Here is a 17194-nt window from a genome sequence, read left to right as displayed (position 1 = left end):
TCATTATAAAGTTTGTTTTTGAAAGTTCTCACAAAGTGTGAAATGGCAAGGCTTATGTCTGCCATAAAATAGACTGACTGTTCAGCGAAGGAGTCTCTACAAGCTACGGAAAAGATCTCATGAGTGAAACTACAGCAAAGTCTCCAGATTAAAGCAAGCTTATTTCTACAGCAAAATGCAGTGAGCAGAGGATAGTTACATAATAGAGATTATATACATCAATTTAATCCCAGTTATTTACAACAATGTGGTCTCCAGATGTGATTGATGGGTATACTACCTGTTTTGCCTTGGGTTTGGGTCTTGGTTGGGATTTCTTTAGGGTTTACTTGTTATCATAAGAATGCTACTATAGGCTGTTAATCATAAAAGCCATTCTTGTTTATTTACAGGTATATATGTACATCTCAGTTGCTATGACGTGGCAGATGATGTGCGCCTGGTGGACCAAATCCACAAGGGAAACTTGGTCGTGCTATCACAATGGTATTTATTACGAGAAGTTGTGCGCACTGAGTTCAGAAGTAATGAGTCCGCTAAACCTTTAGAGATTTTAAAAATTAAATTAGAATATTTATTAACAAAATAAAAGATTTCAAGCACATACATAAGGCTACAATTACATACTATGATAACAACTCCTAAAATTCCTAATTAACCTGACTCCCAGTTGCACACCCTCTTTAGGGCTACAGTCCAAAATGGATTTTAGATTTAAAACAAAACCAGCAAGTTAACACAGTACCCACTTGACAGTGGAATTTCAAATGGTTTCCCTAACTTCAATTACTTTACATAGCAGGCTTATGTACAAATGGCTGGAGGCTTCTTGAAGGCTGTTTCACACACTCCGGTTAGATCTTACATGGCCCTCTCCTCACGTAGCCTTTCATTCTCCTGTATATGTTTCTCTCTCTTTTATATGTAAATTCTATTGCTCCATATGTCCTTGAAACTGTATCTTCCTCATATATAAAAACTTTCAGATTGCCAATATTGTCAGTAACCTTTGGGAAAAATAAACACACTCATTAGCCTTGCTTAGCTGGCTAGTTGTAAACAAACTAAGATCTCTTTGAAATCCAAACAATCCATTCATTTATTTAAAAATGCAAATTTCCTTCACACTTTAGATGCTAAGCCAGCATCCATGTTTACTCATTAGCTTGTCATGCACATTTCTACACCTAGCTTATTTTGATGATTTCAAGCTTGCAGTCTACTTGACTCCAAGTGTAGTTAAATCACATAGATAGATTGACCTATACTTACATCAATAAACCTATTTCACAATAAACCAGAAAAGCATTATGAAAATTATTATACTTCTGTCACACAGTGCAATACATGAGGGTCGACTTCTGCTTCCCACCAGGTCTCAGTTACTTAACCATGCAACATTGCATCACAGTTACCTTAGTAGTTACATCAGTATCAGGTACTCCTGATGTTAACCCTTTACTTTTTAACTCCCCACAAGCCTTTAGCCCCATCATGTTTACATCCTCCTACATCTCCCCTCAAAGTCTCAGTCTTCACAGGATTAGTCTCTGTGGTACCTTGGTCAATTCTCCCTGATCTGGACATGATTTCATTTCAAGGTTGAGAATGAACTGAACTTTCTTTTCTTCCAAATGTTTTCCACCTAGGTTTTAGTATAGTTCCTACTTGTTTCTGGTTCCTTGTCTTTATCTAAACCTAAATAGTATGTCCAAGATTCAATAGGCTTCCTTCCCACTGATAACAAAACTCTTTGGTTCCTTCTGATGTTTCCCTGGTCCATCCAATTCTATAAGGTTTTGGCTATAGAGCTCTTTCTAGTATAATTCCTTCTTTTTGCTGATCTTATATGCACACTCTCTCTGCAGGCTGTAGCACTTTCAAGTCTTGCGTCCTGTGCCTTAAGTTGAAGTTATATACTTGACTATTTCTTTGTTCCTCCCCACACTTCCAACTCTCTCATGATCATCTGAGGTAATGTTAGGTTGTAATTGTTGTTGTAAAGATGAATGTTGCGTTCGCAGCCATCTTCCCACAATGCTTCTGAAGGTAAGAACCTATTCTTTAGCAGTGATGTTCTGTAGTTAAGAAGAGCTAAGTTAATACCTTCGCTCTTTTTCATTAATTACTTGACTGTTTGAACTCCTCCTTTTGCTTCTCCATTTGACTGGGCTCTCTAGGTGAATCTAGTCACATGCATGATGCCATATTCCTGTGCAAAGTTGTGAAATAGTTTGTTCACAAACTGAAGGCATTGTCTGACACCACAATATCCAGGATGTCGAGAATACTCTTTTTAGTGATGGAACAACCATCTCCACAGTGATGCTGTGTAATCTAATCACTTCAAACCATCTGAAGTAGTAATCAATGACGACAAGGAAAACTTTGCTTTTAAACTTGAATATATCCATCCCTAGGCACTCCCATAGCCTCAAAGAAATGTGCATGGGACAAGTGGTTTGCTATGCATATTGGCTATGCACTGCACATGTAAGGTAATTCGTGATTAACTCTTCAATGGAATGACTGATGCCTGTCCACCAAAGTAACTATTGGGCATTTGCTCTGCAATTTGCAATTCCCAATTGTCCTTGGTGTATTTTCTGGAGAATGTCCAATCAAAGTGATTTTTGGGATGACTAGTCTGTTGTTAAAAAAACAATAAAGCATTGATGATTGTAACTTGTTTTCTCTGCTCAAAGTATTGGCCAAGTACAGAGCTATTTGGAGTCTGCTCTGACCATCCATTCTGGCAATACTCTTTTATTTTTATGCACTCGTCATCCTGATGTTGTGCTAATTTGATCTTATATAGCCTATTCTCAGTGGCTGGTAAGTGTTTTGTGCTGAGTGAAGTATATGCTCTCAATTCTTCAATAAAATTTACATTTTCCAATTGGATTCCCTCTATTGGAATTTTTGACAATGTATCTGCAGTCATCTGGTACTTTCTCTGAACGCTCTCAGTAACTGAATCATATCTCATGAATCTCATCAAACACAATTAATTCTAATGTCTATTAGGTTAAGGAGGGTAACCAAAGGCTTGTGGTTGGTTTCAATTTTAAACTTTAAACCCATGAGGTAATCAGAGAATTTCTTGCAGGACCATGTAGCTGCTAATGCTCCTTTTCCAATGGTTGCATACCTTTTCTCCATGTTCATGAGAGATCTTGAGGCATAATACACTGGTCTTCTTTTTCTATCTTTTTGAACTTGAAACAGCACTGTGCCTAAACCTGTAGATGATGCATCTGCTGCTATAATTTTTGGCAACTTTGGGTCATAGTATACGAGAATCTCTGTGAAATTAGGAGACTTTTGATTTTGTCAAAAGCAATTTGTTCGTCAATGTTCCAGCACCGCTGTTGTCCTTGTCTCAACAGCTATTGCAATGGCTCATTGGTTTCTGCCAGATTAGGTAAAAATTTGCCCACTTGATTTACCTTGCTAACAACCTTGATTCATTGTCCTGAGGCAACTGCCAAGAGCTACTTTTAGCACCCAATTTTGTGAAGAGAGTGCTTATTGCTAATTCGGCAAGCCTTTCATTCACTGATGCCATCAAGTGGATCTCACACTCTGCAGACTTGTTTAATTGAGTCAAGCCAACTCAGATTCCAATTGAACCATTAGGCACAGTACCAAATACTGTGACCATTCCAGAACACCACTTTGTGTTGGTATGATTACTGGAGAGATAACTCCTTGTTGTAACATGTGCTCAATATCACTCTTGACTTTATCCAAGAGTGCGTGAAGGATCTCCCTCACTGTGAAGAGCCATAAAGGTGTAGCAACTGCCTTAGGGATATATGATACTCGGTCTTCAGCTTTCCTAAGCCTGAAAATAGTGATGGAAATTTATTCCTGAATACATTATTAGACTTCTTGTCAGCAATTTCATCAACCGTGTGAATGGAACTCAACTGCAAACATGCTTTTCAGCTCAATAATGATGACTCCTGGTTCTTTGTCACATACAAGGGTTCAACTATTTCTTAATCCCTATATCTTAATCTTGCCAAGCGTTGGCCTATTACTTTCAGTGTAGTTCCTCCTGGACTTTGCAAGTGGATGGTTGTAACATGATATTTTTAAGCCACTTTACTTCACCAGATAATACTGAAGCTCCTATGCAGTATCTAGCTTGAATTCTATGGGGTGACCATCAACTTCTAATTGAATGCTCCAATAATTATTTTCTACTTTGTTATCTTTTCCTAAGAAGGCTACATTCATTTTCTGTGGATCCTGCACTTCTTGGATTTGACTTGGCTCCATTATTTTCTCTTTCTTCCTATGAGCTTTTGGTATTTTAGATTGGAAGACAACTTTAAAATGTCCTAACTTCCCATAGCTGTGGCACTCTGCTGCTCCTGCTGGGAGTTCTTCCCGCTTGTGCAGGGTTTTCCTGCCACACTGACAGCATCTCAAGTTGGTGTTTGGCACACTTTTTCCTGATTTCATGGGCTTTTACTTCACTGCGCCTTCTCTTTTTTGTCCAACATATTGGATGGCTTCATGTTTCTTTTCTAAGGGACATTGCTTTTCCCATGAACAACTGGACTGTTTTGCTTCCTAAGCTCAGCCTGGCACACTATTTGTAGTCTGTACAGGTCATTTATGAATTAATCCATGGATTCACTTGGTTTTTGTCTCCTCTATTAAATTTTGCTCGCTCAATGATCAAATTTTTAAGGACACTAAGTACGGATCGAATGCCTAGAGGACTGCATCATAAGAGCTTGAAGCTTCAGTGATACCCTGCCTTACAATAATGGCATTGCCCCTACTGCATAGAGTAAAGTACTGACCTTATCCTTCAGTTCCTCCTTGTAAACCTGAAGCTGTTCTGGGTCTGGATAATCTCTTCCTCCAATTCTCCTACTGTTGAGCCTGTTGCGAGCCTTCAGTTCTGGGAATGGCAATGTGGACTCCATACTTCCATTAATCTCTGGCTCTGTTACTGCTTCCAAAGTTCGGCTGTTAGACTGTGATCCAGAGTCACGGCTGTCCGGAGTTTGCATCTGCTGCACCCATGATGCTCCATTCTCAGCCCAGTGTTCAATTTTCATCTTGTCCTTTTCCCAAGGATTTGGAGGTCTCTCAGGTCTGTAATCTTCACTTTGACTTTTTTTTTGGGTCTTTTATGCTCTGTAAACTGCCACCATGTTTTGTCTTGGGTTTGGGTCTTGGTCGGAGTTTCTTTAGGGTTTGTTTGTTACCCTAAGACTGCTACTTAAGGCTGTTACTCACAAAAAAAAAACGATTCTTGTTCATTTACAAATATATATGTACATCTCTACTATATACAAGGTTCTACTTCAGATGGTCACCAGATCTCAGTTACTTAAACATGAGACATTGCAACACAGTTACACAGTAGTTCCATCAGTATCAGGTGCTCCTGCTGTTAACTCTTTACGCTACCCAATCATCTCCATTCTGGTAAGGATTTGTGATGTCATTGTGTGTTGCCAATCTAAATTCTAATGGGCAGAAATAGCACAGCCTCAGAATAAGGGGTGAATCAACGTAGCCTCAGGATACATAATCAATCAGCACAAACTCAAGATAACGGATTGATGATCTAGGACTGAGATAAGGAGAATGTTTTTTCACTCAAAGAATTGTGAATCTTTGGAATTCTCTAACCCAGAGGGCTGTGGATGCTCCATCGTTAAGTGTATTTAAGGCTGAGGCAGAAAGATTTTTGATCTCTCAGGGAATCAAGGGGTATGGTGAGCAGGCAGGAAAGTTAAGTTGAAGCAGAAGGTCAGCCATGATCGTACTGAATGGTGAAACAGGCTCGACGGACCGTATGATCTAGTCATGCTCTGTTCCTCATGTTTTTATTTACAGTATCAAACTGCCAACCTAGATGGTTGGTGCAGAATATTTACTCCTTCGGCAGCACCTTCCAAACCCACCACCACTATCATCTAGAAGGACAAGGGTAGCAGATAAATGGGAACACCACCACCTGCAAGTTCCCCTCCAAGTCACTCACCATCCTGACTTGGAAATATATCGCCGTTCCTTCACTGTCACTGGGTCAAAATCCTGGAACTCCCTTCCTAACAGCACTCTGGGTGTATCTACACCACATGGACTGCAGCGGTTCAAGGAGGCAGCTCACCACCACCTTCTCAAGGCCAACTAGGGATGGGCAATAAATGCTGGCCCAGCCAGCGAAACCCATATCATGTGAATGAATAAAAAAAAACCTGTTCTGCACTTCATGGGGTGCTGTATTGCCACAAGATTTTTAAAAAATGCTTAATTCCTGCAATCAACGTGCCTTCCTTTGACAAAAATAAAACAAATGTAATTGAGAAAAAAAAGCTACCCCTGCAAACTTGAGCCAAGTTAATTTTACATCAAATAAACATTTTGCAGTTCAGGCAAGTAAAGCTTGGACTTCTGTCAACCTCCACATTGTCACCTTGGAATTCTTGTCAGCACAGGGAGCAGCTTTAGTGACTATTTTTAGTTCTAGTTTTACTCAGCTCTCCGTTCAAATTACCTTTAACTGAGTTCAATCCCATTCCTCTGAAACTGAGCAGCAAAAGGCACTCTCCCCAATACCCTTGTGCATCATTTTGTGCTGTCAAAATTATCAGGAGAGTGAGCCAGCTTACTCAGAGCCAAAGCCATGTGTTAGAAATGACATCTGCATATTACGGTCTTACTTCCATTATATTCACACTATGACAAATGTTAGCCACATGTTAAACACATGCTGCAGTAATTTTCTTTCCATTTTTAAATAATGTTCTATAAGTTACACTTAATTTTTCTGTTAGCATAAAGTAAATAACATTACATTTACTTAGTTACTGTCATGTCGCTGAAACATCATGAATTGCTTCACATGGCCAATTACATCTGGCATGCAATGACTACTCTGAATATGCATACTATGCAAAAGCCTAACTGGCAAAACCCAGAAATATTATCTTGAGGAAATGAGTTGAAAATTAAGGCATTGTCCCATTAATTTAAATTGTGCTACAGTAATGGTGAATTTTAATAGCTAGTTTAAGTGATACTGCGTCATCTTCATCAGCATTATAATCACTGAATCCTCCACTAAAAACACCCTGGGGGTCACCATTGCTCAGAAGCTGAGCTGGGCTAACCATATAAATATTGTGTCTACAAGAGCAGGCCAGAGGCTTGGAATTCTGAGGAGAGTAAATCACCTCCTGACTCCCCAAATCCTGTTCAGAATCTACAAGGCACAAGTCAGGAGTGTGATGGAATACTCTCCACTTGCCTGGGTGAATGCAGTTCCAACAACACTCAAGAAGCTTGACACTGTCCAGGACAAAGCAGCCCGCTTGATTGGCAACACATCTACAAACAATCACTGCCTCAACCACTGATGAACATGGCAGCAGTGTGTACCATCTACAAGATGCACTGCAGGAACTCACCTAGGCTCCTTTGACAGCACCTTCCAAACCCACAACCACTGCCATCTAGAAGTACACGGGCAGCTGACACATGGGGACACCATCACCTGCAAGTTCCCCTCCAAGCCACTCCCTATCCTGACTTGGAAATATATCGCCATTCCTTCACTGCCATTGGGTCAAAATGCTGGAACTCCCTCCCCAACAGCACTGTGGGGGTACCTAAACCACATGGACTACAGCGGTTCAAGAAGGCAGCTCACCGCCACCTTCTCAAGGGCAATTATGGATGGGCAATAAATGCTGGCCTTGCCAGTGATGCTCACATCCCATGAAAAATATTTTAAAAGTTATCCAAATTCCAATTACAATCCACTAATTCCTTGCGTGCAGTTGTGGTATTTGCTATAGGGTCATTAAGAACCTGGAGTAGAACCTTACCATGTGTTACATACCTTCAGGATTTTTATATTACACAATGCTTAAAGAAATGTGGAGCTATGCTGGAATTACAACAACTTTAAATTGGGTACGATAATTATTTGCTGGTAAATGAGAGGTGTGGACAATGGGCAAAAGATTTCTGCAAAGGCTTTGAATAGGAAAGGGCTCATCTGTATCTTTGAGTATTGCTGAAAAAGAGACATCAAAACCTTTTGTCTTGCACTCAAGAGGATAGGTCACAAGAATTTACCAACTTTAACAGGGAAGCAACAATTTACAGTGCAGGAGAGGAGAATGCTGATTAGTTGGAAAATGGACTCTGATTGGTGGAGGCATTGCCATGGAGAATGCAGCATGGAACAGTTAACTGCCAAGCTTTGTTCAAACTCAAACCAGGCAGGTCAACTCTGATCAGTCAATGCATTGCACTGGGGAATGAACCCAGGAATGACTGTTCCCTGAGCATATGTTTGGTTGGAAAAGACGCAAAGTGTGGACATGAGAACATGTCTCTTTTTTCACCAATACTCAAGTTCTGTGCTACGAACAATGGTCCTGTAGTAATTATGGTTTTATTTAGTGTGTAATGTACATTTAAGAATAATGCTTATTAAGGAAGATCACATGATCTGTAGTAACCAATAGGAGAGTAGCGCAGGCTTCCTCAGCAGTCAGCATAGAGATAGAGTTGGAGTTGAAAGCACACGTGTCATTGCTACTGAGTATAATGTAAATAAACTTAATGTTCCCACCTAAGGAGTGTCTGCTGATCAACTCTATCATTAATAGTATAAATCAGCCACCCTACAACAAACTGGTGATGAGGATAAAACAGGATTGAACAGGAGAAATCAAGCTAGAAAGAAATTGGCACTGTACCTCGCCCAGTGACTGTAAGTACCAAGCTCCATTTGAATTGAAGAACTTATCCCCTCTCAAATATCCACAATTTTGGAGAATCGATCCTTTTGAACCTGCCACAGATGATTCGTCTCAATACATAGAATGCCTCACGTTCTTTTTCAAGTGAACACTATTATGGGGGAAGAGAAGAGGCGAGCGATCCTCTTGAGTACTTGTGGGAGCAAAACATATGGTTTGATTCAAAGTTTAATGGCACCCAGTGCCCCAGATTCGAAGAATTTCGATGAATTGGTTGACCTCGTAAAGGGTCACTTTCAACCCAAGCCCTTAGTCACGATGCAGAAGTTTAGGTTTAATTCATGAAATACAGCCCCGGGTGAGACAATCGCTTGCTATGTGGCAAATTTGAAGCAGCTAATGGAACATTGTGAGTCTGGTATGACTCTGAATGACATACTCAGAGATCGTTTAGTGTATGGTGTTAAAGAGGATACTTTTCAGAAAAGATTATTAACTGAAGTGAATCTGGATTTCAAGAAGATGCTAGAGATAGCGTTGGCCATGGGAAGCACAGTAAGAGATTCAAAAGCAATACAGGGTGCGCAAAATGGTGCCATCCTCCACATCAGGCAGGAAACTATAGCTGAAAGAGGAGCGAAAAAGCGAGACCTTGCCGAGAAGCGCGAAACAGCCCCACTAGCCGAAGATTAAAGAAAAATAAATTAGCAGCAAAATAGAAGAATAATTTTAATAGAGATGGAAACAATCAGTCTTTTAGCGATTGGCAGTTTAAAAAAATCGAATGCTACTATTGTCATAGAAATGGACATATGATGAGGCAATGCAAGGAAAGATTCAAGCAGACTTGTAAAAAAAAGAAGAACCCCAATGAAATCTACAATGTAGATGAGCCTGAAACAACAAATTCAGACATTTACTCATTGTTTAATCTGAAAGTAGGAAAAACATAACCAATGTTTGTTACAATGAAAGTAAATGGCAAACATGTTAGAATGGAAGTGGACATGGGAGCTTCCACTATAGTAATTGGGGAACATATCTTCAGATATTTGAATGATGGTGAACATCAATTAAGTTTAGAAGAAACAGATGCCAAGCTAAAAACATATATGGATGAAGACACTCAAGCAGAGTAACTGTCCATTATGGAAGCCAACTGGCAAAGCTACCAATGTTGGCATTGAGAGGCAGAGGACCAAGACTTCTAAGGTGAAATTGGCTAAGGGAAATCAACCTTGATTGGCCACTGGAATTCTGAAAAGAAGTTAGAAGCATTCCTGTTTTGAAAAAGGAGTGTGTAAGGACTCAACAACCTGAAGAAATGCAGCTTGTCTTAAGCCAAAATCGCAAATAACAGCAGAAGGAACTCGAAGAGACTCTGTTTGATGACAGAGTTTGAGACGAGGTTAGCAATCTTTGAAGGGAGAAAGAAAACCTGTTGAAAGACCTTCACACACGACAAGATTCCCTCAGGTCAAAGTTTGTGCCTTTGGACAAGCATGAAGAGAAACAGAAAGAATTCAGCGCTTCTCTGAACAAATTGAAGGATGAGTTGGCAGAGAAGACACAACAATGTTCAATTTTCCAGGAGGCAGCAAACAAATACAATAAAGAGATGGAAGAGCTGAAGAATCAGCTAAGTGAAGCCAAAGAGGCTTTGGAAACAAAAGTCACAGAATTTTCCAAGAAGCAGACAGGTAATGAAATTTTGGGAGACTCAGCCACTGAACTCAGACAAGTTGAGCTTGCATCTGAGAGAAGTATGGCCAACGGTGAAGTCAAAAAGAAGATCAAGATTGAAGTCAGCACTAGAAAAAAGAAGGCACATAAAAAGAAGAAACAGAAATACTAATAGAGCCTTAATTCTGGCAGTGTACGAATACCTTTTCATACATAGGCCTGGCAATCAAATCGCAAACGCTGATGCCCTTAGTCATTTGCCTTTACTTGAAAATGATGAGCACCTCTCAGTTCCACAGGAACTTGTTTTACTGTTAAATTTCTTAGATTCCTTGCTGGTACGTGCTTGACAAATCAGAGACTGGACAACTCGGGACCCGGTCCTATCTCAAGTACGAGTGCTACATGGTTGGTCACAGGAACATGTATCTGATTAAATAAAACCATACTTCAACAGAAGACATGAAATAACCAGCCAGGATGGCATCTTATTGTGGGGAGCACGATTGCTAGTTCCTCCAAAGGGAAGGGAGCCACTTTTAATTGAGCGACACAGTACCCATCCAGGAATTTCCTGAATGAAGACCATGGCACGCAGCTATCTATGGTGGTCTGGGATGGATGGTGAAATAGAGAATTTAGTAAAGCACTGTGTGCAATGTCAGCAACTGCAAAAGTTGCCAGTAACAGCTCCATTACACCCATGGGAGTGACCCGATAGACCCTGGGTGTGGTTACACATTGACTACTTTGGGCCTTTCCTGGAAACAATGTTTCTGCTCATTGTCGATGCCCATTCAAAATGGCTGGACGTATATGAGATGAAGTCACCAACATCAGCCACTACAATTGAGAAACTATGTCAGAGTTTTGTCATTCACAGACTACAAGAAGTCGTCATTTCCGATAACAGCACAGCAGTTACGAATGCTGAGTTTCAAAGGTTCATCAGCCTCAACGGCATCACTCGTGAAAACTGCACCGTACCACCAAATGGACTGGCTGAAAGGGCAGTTCAAACATTCAAGGCAGGCATGAAAAAGCTAACTGGTGATTCCTTGGCAATCAAACTAGCACGCTTTCTTTTCCATTACAGGACTACCCCTCACACAATAACAGGTGTCACACCTGTGGAGTTATTGTTGAAACGCTGTCTCGGGACGAGATTGGGCCTAATAATGCCTAATTTAGAGGGGACGGTGGAAAGGAGTCAGGGAAGCCAGAAAACTAGAGACAACTGTCATAGTCATGAAAGAAAATTTCCCATGGGAGAGCCGATATACGTGAAAAATTTCGGGGAAGGACTAAAGTGGTTACCGGGTGAAATATATGCGGTGATTACCACGTGGAGGTGGAAGGCCGGATCATCAGTTAACATGTGGACTATTTAAGGAACAGGGAGACAAATCACCAAGATTTAGCTCCACCAGTGATCATGACCGGGTCTGCATTTCCTGTTGAGGATACTCAACTCAGGACTGACATGTCTGATGTTCCTATAAGAGTTGAGGATACAGAACTGCAAGTGCCCACCGAAGCACCTGCTGTACAGGCAACTCCGGAGAAGGAGGTTCCTGACAAAAAATCTGAAGTTGTGGAGTTGCAACCATCCACATGTACCAGGAAACCGCCTGAAAGACTGAACTTGCAAATTCCTTATCCAATGTAAATATTATATTGTCTTGAAAAATATGTAATGTATATATAATATGTATAGCTGAGTTAAAGGGGGAGGAATGTAGTAATTATGGTTTTATTTAGTGTGTAATGTACCTTTAAGAATAATACCTGTTAGGTAAGATCACACGATCTGTAGTACCCAATAGGAGAGTAGCAGGGGCTACCTCAGCAGTCAGTATAGAGATAGAGTTGGAGTTGAAAGCACACATGTAGTTGCTGCTGAGTACATTGTAAATAAACTTAATGTTTCTACCCAAGAAGTGTCTGCAGATCAACTCTACCATAAATAGTACAACCCGGCCACCCTGCAACAGGGCCCTAATTTTATTGTTTGTGTTCACTACACAAGTGAGATAATTCGTTATATCGTTCCACTCATGACTTTTCTCTGGGTCCTCCCACTTCCACCCTCACTTATCTTTTCCATAATGTACTAATATACCTGACCTTTTCCACATTGTGCTAACACAGCTGCTTGCCACTTAATTTTCAGTTTTCAAGAAGGATCAACACCTGAAATATGGTAACAGGACTACTGCTCATGTGGCGGATAAGATGGCAGATAGTAATACTGCTTAGTTGTGGCCAGAACAAAAGTTATTAGGTAGGCCTCCCATCAACGATGCCTGGAAGTTGCGTGACTGTAAATTACTGGGGTTGATTTGATGCGCAGAACTTGTTTTATTTAATTATCCTCCATTCACTGCATTTTGCTGGAGAAATAATCTATTTGCTTCTTATAACTACCCTCTAGCCCTTGTATTTAGAGAAATAATCCTGCTTTTATTCAGAGATGCTGCTGTAGTTTCAGTCATGAATTCTGTTTGTTGCAGCCACTGGACCATCAAAATTCTTTTACTTATGATCTTCAAAATTCATGATAGATCTTCCTATTACAGTAATTGTGGCACATTGGGACTTTCACCCATCTGTCTGCCCCTTGCACTAGTCCCCACCATTTAAAACCATAGCAACTTAAGAAATAGTAGCAGATGTTGGCCATACGTCACCTTGATACTTCTCTGCTATTCAGTAAGATAATGCTTGATTTTCAATCGCAACTCCACTTTCCTGCCTTATCACGTATTCCTTAGGGCGGAATTGTCCAGTCTCTTTGGGACCGAGAGTCATGGCGGACGTTAGCGGGCAATATGGCGAGAAGGCCAAAAATTGGTTTCACGCCGTTGTGAAACCAGTTTACGATCGTTCGCTCCACCCGTCAATGGCAGGTCGCGTTTCCCACCGACCATCGGGAACCTCATTTCGATAACTTAGCATCTGATAAGCCCTGCTTACCGAAATCATCCCCCACGTCAAACTTACCTACCATGCCAGCATGACTTCAGAACAATGTCGTTCACAAATGGCGTGCGCCTGACGAGTTGAACTTCGAGGGGAACTCGGAGGTGAGTGCACACAACCTTACACAGCGCTCACAAGCATTGCTTTTAGGACATCAAGGAAGAGGCACCACGCGTTCAGGGTGGGGGCACAGGCAAGTCACTTTTTCCCAGCTGGCCGTCAGTGCAGTGCCGGGGCAAGGGCTCCAGTGCGGGTGAGGCCAGGGAGGCGGGGGACAGGCAGCACAGACTGAAGGAAGTACACAAGCACATCCCGCGGTGGTGGGGGCAGGGGGGGATGGACGGGGGTTGGGGGGCGGTGTGGGTGAGGGAAACGGTCACGCACTTGGAAAAGATTGTCAAAAGTTAGCACTCTTCCGCAGCTGAGACCGTTCAGCTGCAGTTCTATTGACATGCTTGGAATCGGGCCTCTGAAGCTTGTGCCAACTAAAGCAACGCAAAAGCATGAATGTGCCACCAAGTGCTCCGGAATTTTTCACCACTTGGGCACAGACTGTAAATTAATGTGGGTTTTAGACAGTGGCAGAGCAATTGGCCAACTGGGTAAGTTGTAGAATCCCCTTGCGAAAGCTGGCCATGGTGTAGTCACTGGTGGAGGCACTCACAGCCCCTTGCAATGTCTTTATTCAGGTTTGGACCAGTATCTCTCATGGATCAAGCTAACTGTGCAGCCTTGTAGTGTGTGTTAGGAGAATGCCTGCGCCCGAGCTGAGAGCACAGCATGCAGTCCAGTGGCCGAAGCTGCCGCCAATTAGTCAAGTGGAGTGAGGCAGAGATGGATAAGGTTTCGGACAGCCGTGAAGTGCACTACACACTGGCCATCCAAATGGTGGCCATCACTCTACTGCGTTCGTGAAGGGGCCTTCTGACTTAACCAAGAGAGATTCTTAGGACACATACGCTAGCCCGCACATCTCTCTCTTTGATCCTGCAGGAGGAGAACATCAGGATCATGGAACAAAAGCAGAAAAAGCTGGAAAAGATCTGCTGAGATTTTCCAGCATTTTCTGTTTTTGTTTCAGATTTCCAGCATCGGCAGTATCAGGATCATGGAGCCTGGTGATATATCGGTATGCCTCATGGCTTAAAGGGGCAGAGAAGAAGAAGAAGAGTGCAGCGGAGCCACCTGGCTCCGCAAAGGGAGGAGCGCTTCCCTCAAGAAGGGGCGGTAGGGCCTGCCGCACACACAGCTGAAGATCCACAGAGAGCCATCACCCATAGGCCTTGTCTGGGACTTCTCCCGATGATTGTGCGGGATCTTCTCCTGCAGAAAGACAGATGGAGAGAGTGTGAGCAAGGCATATAGTAGGCCGAATGAGAAGGATGCCAGGCATGCATATGTACTGAGTGGAGCCACAGACAGGATGAGGAGGTAGTCTCCAGAGGAGATGAGGCCAGATGGAGATGTGAGGGTGCGTGTGAGAGAGAGAGTGGTGATGTCCCTTGAGCTGGCAGTGAGTGAGATGCTAGTGAATGTGTGATGGGCTTGTGAGTGGGTGAGTCGAGAGTGATGAGTTGGTTGACTTACTCTGGTGGCACGGATGAGATCATTCATCCATTTTCTGCACTGGATGCCAGCCTCTTGACCACCACTGCCATCACCTCCCAAGCCGGAGTGCTGAGACTGATAGGCCACCTGTGGCCAGAGTGGAGATAGTGGACTTTACGGTGGGCCTCCATGGCATCCAGAAGGTGTCCCAGGGAGGCATCACTGAATCGGGGGGGGCTGCACTCTTCCTGACTTTAGGGGCCATATCTTCAGTGGAGCAGTCCTGGGCTACAAGCATTGAGAAGTGTGCGCACGGCTGCAGTTTAAATATGGTACCTGCCGTGAGGAGGTGGTGGGGTAATGGCATGTCAGTCCAATTGGAGGCTTGCCGCCAGCGATCCTCTGTGTTTCCCATGACTGCATAATTCATGAGACGGGAAGGGGATGACACGGTGCGAAAACCCGCCATTGCGGCCGGCAGGTAAAATGTCTTTTCTCACGCCCACTACCGCACTTAGTGCCAATCCGGGACAATTCCACCCTCATTGCCCAAAAATTTATCAATCTCAGTCTTGAATACAGACTCTTTTAAATGGATTCTGTTTGCTGTGTAAATAGAGTGCTGTAAAGTAAATCTTGTTTGCTCTAAGTCCCGCCATGAATCCAGCCCCATCTTCAATTAATTGTCTGACAGTGTGGGGTCAGGTTTTCAATGAGGTGTTAGGAACCCAACAGCTGGACAAACCCCGGGCCCCAACAACGTGCACTCAAAACACAATCTTCAAATTCAAATGGCCTGATTGGCCAGGAGCTGAGCTCAGCGCCCAATCAGCGGGGCCAGGAACCTCCAGGGAGCAGGAGCTGCCTGCTCGATGCCAGTGGCAGAGGAAGGCGGCAGCCCTTTTGGGAGCTGCTCTGCCGATATGAGCAGACATCCCCATTAGCACAGATTGCTTGAGCCGTGCAGCACTTTTTTGGAGTGTAAGTATGATGTAATTCAGTGTCAACTCATCTGCCCTCACCACAGGTCCGGCCCTGCTGTGACTCTCTAGAAGTTTATCCTTTGTGTTTCAGGTTTCCAGCATCTGCAGTATTTTGCTTCTAATCATTTCTATTTATGGTGATTAATGGTAACACCCATCCCACACCATCACCCCCACTGAGTTAAAATAAGTCAAGTTGCTTAAGCCAATACATTTCACATTCAGGCCTGAACTAATTATATTATAAAATCTATCTAAATGATAGAAAAAAACAAAATGATCACAAGGTTATTAATTCCCTATATCTGATCACAAATTCCCGCTGGGGTTTTGGTGTTCCAGGAATTATAGCGGATTGGGATTTTAACCCATTTGTCTGCTCTAACAGTACTAATAGGCCTGTCTTTTAAGAACATAAAAAATAGGAGCAGGAGTAGGCTATATGAGCCCTTGAGTCTGCTCCACCGTTCAATAAAGTCATGGCTGATTTGCTACCTCAACTCTACTTTACCATGCTATCTCCATATCCCTCGATTTCTTCAGTCTTCAAAAATCTATGCTCTCAGTCTTGAACATACTCTTTGACAGAGCAGCCACTGCTCTCTGAGGCAGGGAATTCCAAAGATTTGCAATGGTCTGAGTGAAAAAAAACCTCAGTCCTAAATAATCGAACCCTTATCGTGAGACCGTGACTGCTGAGTTCTGGACTTCTACAAACACGGAAATGTGCCTCTCGGCATCTACCCTGTCAAGCTTATGAAGAATTTTATACCTTTCAACGAGATCACCTCTCATTCATTTAAACTCCTTTGAATATAAACCCATTCCATTCAATCCCTCTTTGTAGGACAGCTCTTTCTCTCTAGGAATCAATCGAATGAACTTTTGTTTCTTCCGCATTAAGTATATCCTTCCTTAGATAAGGAGACCAAAACTGTACACGATACCCCAGGTGTGATCTCACCAAGCCCTGTACAAATGCAGCCGCGCTATGTCACTCTTATACTCCAACCCCCTTTGCAAGAAAAGCCATCTGCAGTCTCTTGCACTGAAAGTCAAGCAGCCTTCCACCATCCATGCTGCAGCCACTGGGGTAGCACTGAGCAGGAGAACTAGGAAAGGCAAAGCCACATTGAAGACAGGCACTAAGGGAATGTAGAAGGGTGATTAGTTGACTTTTGTATGGAATTTTGGATGATTTGTTTGATAAAATTGGTTTGGAGGTTTTGTGGTGGCTTATATTTCCAA

Source organism: Cetorhinus maximus, chromosome 2 (assembly GCF_964194155.1).
Source record: "Cetorhinus maximus chromosome 2, sCetMax3.hap1.1, whole genome shotgun sequence".
Lineage (NCBI taxonomy): Eukaryota > Metazoa > Chordata > Chondrichthyes > Lamniformes > Cetorhinidae > Cetorhinus > Cetorhinus maximus.
Note: the sequence above shows the minus strand (reverse complement) of the source record.